Below are 7,967 nucleotides of genomic sequence, written 5' to 3'. Positions count from 1 at the left end.
TGTTCTCGTTTGTTGAGCAAAGTGGAATTAAAGCGAATCAAATTTTTTCCACTGTAAGAGCATCCCAAGTAGATCAACCAAAACCATTTGAAATGAAATTTATCAAGTCATCGAGGGTTAAGGAAATCAAACATTTTATTGTGTTGGCCTTTTTATAACAAGATCATGTTAAGGCCTGTTTTACAGGATCTTCAGGATTTTGAATGTCAACTTTTAAGCAATCAATAATCGCAAAAGCCTTGCAGTTCCTTACACGAAAAGAATTGGGAAACATTATTTTGCTTTGTTGGTTTTAGCAAAAATTCTCCCAGCATTGTTCTCTCTACCAAAATTTACCGCCAACACCTGAAATATTCTATCCAGACAATTTTTTGTTTATAAATCAAACGAATTCTGTAAACTACTGGTATCCCAAACGAAGTTTTGTCTTTGAAGATGTTGAGAGATTTTTGGAAAAGTGGTAAATCTGGTGCTGACGTTATATTTCTTAACAACTTTTGATATGTGGTCAATAATGTTTTGAATGTAAGGAAGGATAAAGGTGGCAAATGTGAGGTTGCTTTTGGACCCATTTATCTTTAGAAGGTTGTGGTGAAGTATCTCTTGTATGGCTCTAAGCCAAAAAACTATCTCAACCAGGGTTACTGAACCTACATTTAAAACACCTTACATCTGTTATTTTCTCTAATAATGTCTGCGTCACAAATATTAAGATTCAATAACAAAATACACTTCACCAAAACCTTCCAAAGACAATGAGTCTGTATTCTTTCCTTCGCCACTGATCACATATCAAAATTTCTAAAGAAATAACACTATATTTACCGCTGGTCCAAAAATCTCTCAACATATTCAATCCATCAAAGACCAAATTCAGTTTGTAATACTATGAGTTTACAGCACTGCATGCATAGAGGCAAAGAATGCATTGGAGAGACCGACAGACGAAAATACCAACTAGGCTCAAAGAACATGAAAAAGCCAAATAATCTCATCAGTAGTTACCTAACACGATCACAAAACCGGACATCAAATCTTATTTGATAAAATTAAAATTCTTACATGTAAGCAATTCTTATACCAACGAAAAATCTGAGAATCTATAGGAATCTATAAGCAACCAAACAATTTTATTCGCGATTCAGGCCTTTACGTTTCAACAATATATAAGCAGATACAGAGAAAAATGAAAGCCAGTTTCAGTTTATCTCTGAAGAAGCCAACAAGATGGTTGCCGAAACATCAGCAAGTTCGATTGATCAACAACCGACGCAGGAGGAATCTAGAAAATTTGTAAATAATATTTTTTCATTATTTTCTTTTTGAACAACTACCTCCATATCAGTATCGTTCGAGTTACTTGTTTTAGAAGCTGTACTTCGTTTAAAGTCGGAGGCGGAGGCAGATGATTGTGATTGTAGTTGTAGGTTTAATAGGAGAAGAAACTGTATACTTTATTGTTAGGTGAACATTGCCATCAATTGATTTACTTTGACGCTTATTCCGCAGATTTATTTGTACTAATAGAACATTGGCTACCCACAGTTTTTACATATGTAATATTTGCGTGTGGAGTTTGAAGTTTTGGCTCCTCTTAAAATATGATCTGATCCTCTGACTTGTCATTTTAAACAAGTGCCATTCGATTAGATAGTGAGCAAGTCTCTGTCTTCTTGGCAAGCAAAAATATGTGGAATGATTTTTTTTTCATTCTTTTTTTAAACTGCCATCATTTTTCATTCCCTATAGTTTTCCATATCCTACTCAAACTGAAAAAAACAATATAAACAGAATAACAAACAAAAGTAAGGTTAGTATTTATTGTTCTGTTAATAAATTGGAAAGCAGTTTTATCGGTAACCTTTAATTTCTAAATAAGTAAAGCCAAACATGCGTTTTTAATGAAATGTCTCCACATTTGCATCTAATGCTTCTGAGCCATATTTTTCGTTGGTTTTCTTGAATAGGTAATTTAATAAAAAAAATTCCCAGAGCAGCATATTGTAGTATGAGAAAACTATCAACACGAAAACGTACGGACGTGACACACTTTTTAGCTGGAATTCGCCAGTTCAAATATTAAATATGTATTCACTGTTAAAAGTGGCTTCGTCGATCCACAATGTCATCGACATCAGTCTGTTATCATAATCCTGCATCCTTAAAGCCTGTTGAAGTACTACTACATGATTTGGATGGAGCCTAGATCAAGTAGGTTTGCGATAATTCAAAAAGAAAAGGAAAGGAATTCATTGGACGATAGTTTGGGAGATGCCTAATTCGCGGGAAATATGTCTGGTATTTGCGTGGGAATTGAACTCTATATAGGCCAAACATTAATAATTTTCTTCTCGGTTCTATCTCTGCCACGTCTCAGTAAAACAAGACGATGAATATTTTTGCTGGTTCTCAATCTTCGTGCCGATCTCTCAAAAACCCTTCTGTTGTACCTACACCTCTCTGGGTATCTCCTGCAGCAATAATTGCATTCTGCATGCATTCACAATACACCGCGAATGATGCGATTTCGTTCTATAAAGGCATTTTGAGCCTATGTAACGTGCATTCAAAAAAATATTTAGTTTAAGCGGATACTTTTGTTTTGTTTTCTTCATCTTGCCGTTACCATGGCAACCGCTAAGCCTACTTAGTTAATTTACCCTTTTCTTCAGTATTGACAATATATGTAATATAATAATAAATTATATTGACGATTCATTTTTTAACTATTATTGATTATTGGCAATTATTATGGATAAATTAGGACAAAATCAAATTTAACTCTAATAGAAAGTTTAAGCATCCCACGTCACGTCAGTCGTCTCTGGTATTATTACTATGCTACGGTTGAAAAAATGTTTAATAAACACATTTTCATTTCTATCTCAAAGGGGAAAAAATATTTTGCCATGCCGTTTCCACTACTTGCTGTGTTTTTTTACGTTCTTTCATCTTAGATAAAAATATTTATACCATTATATTTAAAATTTTCCATGAAATCATAAAATAGCTGTTTTTGACATGAAGCGTCTAATACCGTAATTAATATCGTTATATTGACATGCCAGTCGAAGCTCCTATAGATATTCTCTAAAACTAAGTTCGTCGAAATTGGATAAGCCAAAAAAAAATTACTCAATTTTTTTTAAACCAATATATGACCCATACCCAACCTTAACTTGAAAGAGATAAAAAAAATAGTTCAAGAAAAAAGGTTTCATTATCTAGAGTAGATTACGCTAAACCTAAGGTTGATATAGGTTAATTTGGAATAGTTTTGAAAAAACCGGTTTTTTCTGTTTAACAGTAGCGGCCATAATTACTAGCCTTTTTTCTTGGTCAATATATAGATATAAATATTTTTTTATAGGTTGTAGGGCTAACGGTTCCTGAGATATGGCCGGCGTCCTTTATTACTGGGCCACCTGGTACACAGGACATTTTTTTAATATATTATTTATGCGGTTCACTATTTGCCCTCTCCTTATTTTGCAAAGACGATTTAATTTGGTTGGATTACATAATTGGGACAATCATGCACTTAACGAGGTAGTCAGAGTCAAATCAATAGATTTTTTTAGACTACTGCATTAAAAATTATCGTTCGAGAGAATTATTTTACGTGGGGCATTTAGATTATTATTATAATACCTAAAGAAATTTTACATTGTAATTATCTGTCAGTCTTAATTGTGACAAGAATGCAGTTTTAAATATTTCACAAGCAGAAAAAATAGATTAACAATGAAAATTCGGTCAATATTTGGAATTTTCCCAAGTTCAACTAAGCAATTTTTGAAACACGGGAAATAAATCTTTTAGTACGACAAAAGGTTCAACAAAATCAATGTCATTTCAATTTTAAGTTGATATAAAGTAATGTTTTATCGATTTCATTGCGAAATATCATATAATAAACCTTGATTTTTTAAATATAGGGACGTGATGATTCAAATTAAAACTTGCCAAACCATTTAAAGGGGGTAGATTTCTACGAGTCATTCTGCAAATATCTTTTCATGTACATATTGCAACATGTCTATTCCAAATTGAAAGGGATTTGGCAAATAATATTTTTATAAACGAGCCAATGTGGACATTTAACGTTTGAAGTGTTGAATAGAATCTGATATATTATACTTATTTTTGTATTCTCTCAATTCTCTAATCTCGGATTAATTTAGGTAACATCGAGATACGTTTTATTGTATACAAATTTTTTATTGGCTTGTTTTATAATTTTCCTGGTTAAATTTTAATACCTTTGGTTTTTGGTGGCAGGATATGGAGGTAAAACGACACACACAAAGAAGAACAAACAACAAACACGAAGAAATTTGTAATTTGTTTAACGTAAAATATCCAAAAAGACCTGTTACAAGATCCACAGTGAATAAAATTAAGAGAAATATTATAAACAATTCATGACAAAGAAATTATTTAATTACCCACCACAACTTTTTGACAATATGCTCATCGCTTTAAAAACTCTTCCAAAACATTATTCAAGATATTGTCATCGATTTTCCTTATTTCGTATCTAATTTCAAATTTTAAATCATCTAAATTTTGTGGTTTTTCCTCATAAACTTTTGATTTTAAATATCCCCAGAAGAAAAAATATTGAGATAATTGTCCATTCACACCTTTGTCGAGCAAAATCTGTCTATCCGGCGTATCGAGCTGATTTCGTTTAGAACTTGTAAATATCGCACTCCAGTAAGATTTTGATCGAAGAAAACAGGTCCAATAATTTTGTAATTCAAGATCCCTGTCCAAACTTTTTTTGTGGATCTTGTCTATGATTTTCTTTCATCCATCGGTAATTATTTGATTGGCGTTGATACGTTTACAATATTATAATAAATATATTATAATATTAGATAAAAATTGTCATGTGTAATCACTAGGACTGCCAGGAAAGAATGAGAGGAATGAGAGGAAGCACAATGGGCGTGCTGAGGCCTAACTGCTGTGGTGCAAATAATGCAAATCACCCGAGTTCCTTAATTTACAGAATAATAATAATAATAATACAGAACAGAGAATTCCTTAATTTACAGAGTATTTAATATTAAAATTTTCTAATAAATCATTTCATGGAATTTTAATGATTAGCTTTGTGAATTTTTCTACATTTCTAGCTGCTTCTTGAACCACTTAAACTTTTCCTATCTATTAATTAGTATCGCATATAATTTTGAAAAGTGGAACAAAAGAGTTTTCTCTCTGATGGTAAATCTTCGTTATTTCTACTTTATTTACATTTAGTTCTTCGTAAAAGCACCAAATGATTTTTTTCTTATGAAAATGTTCATCTGTCACTGTGGTCACTGAGCAAATAACATGCATACGCGGCAAAGAATGCATAGGAGAAACAGGACGAGAAAAGAACATAAAAGAATATTAACACTAAGACAGATAAATTCATTATCAGTTGCCGAATACAATCACGAAACCTGACACAAAATCTTTATCGATAAAACTAAAATTCTTGCCTATAATCAATTATTTTACCAAAGGCATATCCAATAACCAAACAATGTTAACCACCACTCAGCTCTTTACACCAATATGGGAATCAGTCGTCTGAGCCAATGTTCATGCTTCCCCCCACCGCCCTGAAACAGTATATAAGCAGGAACAGAGTAGAATGCGAGCCAGTTTCAGTTAAACTCCGAAGAAGGGAATAGGATGATTTGCGAAACATGAGCAAGTTCAGTTTATCAACAACCGACACAGGGGAAATGAATTTGTAAATACCTACATATATACCTAATTCTAGCGCCAGTCGGTTATTGCCACTTCCCTACAATATACAGGGTTTTGCACTCAACCTGTTTTTGAAAAGTTAATTGTATGTATATATTGTATGGCTTACAATTTATGGCGTTAAGTTAAATGCCAAGTGCCAACATGCTTATTTCAAATGGAACACATGGAACACATATTATTACATTTTGAGATTCTGTGTGAAATTCTAAAAATATCTTATGTATAATGTCCGCTTTTGCAATATATTTTTAGTTTTGAAAAAGTTGAACATATTGTTGTAATTTCTGAAATTTTGATCCTCATATTTGGCGAAAGAGGCTTAAGTTGTTATTGTTGTTGCCTACTTTTATACAGGATGTCTCATAATTAGACTGAAAAAATTACATTTTTCAAACCGCTAAACTCGTTGTTTTGACACACTCTCTAATTATTTCAAGGTCAAATATTTCAAAAACGGTTAGACATAGGGATATGACATTACGAAATAAAAATGGTTGGACTTGCACACAGAATCTCAAAATAGCAGGTAAGAGGACGTTGAAAATAGTTTTAAAAAAGAAGTGCCAACCCCGAAAATTGAAAAGTGTTTCTAAATTAAATCTCAAAAAACTTTTAATAAACGGATTGTTAATTTTTTTTAAGGATTCATAATAACAAACGAGTTAAGATTTCGACTGGATTTTAAAGATTTTTTTATGTAACATTAATATTCTGGTACTAACTGTATAGCAACTACTGACTGGAAAAACTGGCACAAAATTGAAAATCATCAATAATTTCTTATTTTTTATGAGGGTTATAATTATAACGCATTAACTCATAATTGCATACTTCAATTACATACGTATATCGCGTCTAGTGCAAGTAAATCCATCGCCTTGGTTTGAAGTGAACCGTAAGTAATTTTTAATTTTTAGAGAGCGTTTAAAGAAAATAGTTAAGAATTGCTCGAAGTCTACCCACAAATAGCTTAATATCCATTTTTTATAAATTGTTATAAAAAGCGACATAATATCAATCAAAATAAACGTAATTCGAAAAAATTAAAACTAGAGAAAATGGTGAAAATGACACCCATGTGCTTCAATGCGGGCATGCAGCCTACGACATATATAATGAAATTAATTTAAAAAATAATTTCCTTATGAACGGTTTCTTGGCAGCATAATAAAATTACTAACACAAAATAGTAAAAATGGTTTAAGAAATCCTCAAGATAGAGATGACTTTAAGACGTTACTAAATGAACCTTACGGGATTCTCCTAGAATTATTCAGAAATAATTAACATAAAATTCTGCGGGTTTTTTAGCGTAGAAAATTGCTTCTCGAATTAATCTTGTCGCTATTTCCGGTCGCACAGCGCTCATATTTTGCCAATACAGCTTAAAAAAAACACCAGACTCAAATTGCTAAATTTGCTCGCAGCTAAAGCTGGGCACACACCGTGTGTCACTTTGAACGAGTTTACTTTATTGATGATTATACGCCACATACATACCAACGCTAGCAGTAATACAAAGTCACGGCTAGCCATTCAAGTGAAAATGCATTTAGATACATATGTTGCTGAAATCAATTAAGGTTTTAGAATGAATAAAAAAAAAGAGTTTTTGAAAAACTTTCTAGATCTATTCAAGCACCAAATGAAGTATTTTGTTACAAATTCGGATCCTACCTTAAGTTTTTTCCAACATCGGCCTACTATACAATGTGAGAATTATACATACTTGTAAAATTTTTATTTATGGTTCGATTTTGATAATTCTTGTAAAGTTCTAATTGAAAATGAAATTTTTTCATGAAAATTTGAATGAAATAATTTTTCTCCGATATCTAGAAAAATAACTGAGTCGCGAAATTCATGAATTATTATGGGTGATCCATAAAATTTGTATTTACAGCTTGATGGTGCTCCTTATATACAACACCGCTGGCGTAAGGCTTGCTTAAACCACAATTTGCCTGTTCTAAATCGGCTGGCCACTGCGAGCCCCAGATATCACGCCACTAGATTTTTTTTATTTGAGGGTCATTAAAAGTAAAAAATTATTGCATTCGAATAAAAGAAGCTCACCACAACAACAATCAAAGACGCATTGAAAAGTGCATAGAAAGAAATGGCAACCTAATTGAAATAACTAATATTTAGTTCCAATTTTGTTTTAACCAATTTGTTTTTTTTTACAAAAT

The 7,967-nt window shown here is 32.0% G+C and overlaps 1 protein-coding gene across 2 annotated transcripts in view; it reads left to right on the top strand.

Moving 5' to 3' along the window:
- Positions 1-6,638: 6,638 nt before the first annotated feature.
- Positions 6,639-7,967, top strand: part of LOC132702989 (peroxisomal acyl-coenzyme A oxidase 3-like) — a 113,604-nt gene continuing 112,275 nt past the window's right edge. The window contains exon 1 of one of the 2 annotated variants that reach the window (XM_060671963.1): positions 6,639-6,670. The gene's annotated coding sequence lies outside the window, so the exon portion shown is untranslated. The remainder of the gene's footprint in view (positions 6,671-7,967) is intronic. The other variant, XM_060671960.1, reaches the window with a different exon arrangement.

The sequence above is a fragment of the Cylas formicarius genome, unplaced genomic scaffold (assembly GCF_029955315.1).
Source record: "Cylas formicarius isolate icCylForm1 unplaced genomic scaffold, icCylForm1.1 PGA_scaffold_6__28_contigs__length_40554024, whole genome shotgun sequence".
Classification (NCBI taxonomy): Eukaryota; Metazoa; Arthropoda; class Insecta; order Coleoptera; family Brentidae; genus Cylas; species Cylas formicarius.
This window is presented reverse-complemented; position numbering and strand designations above follow the sequence as displayed.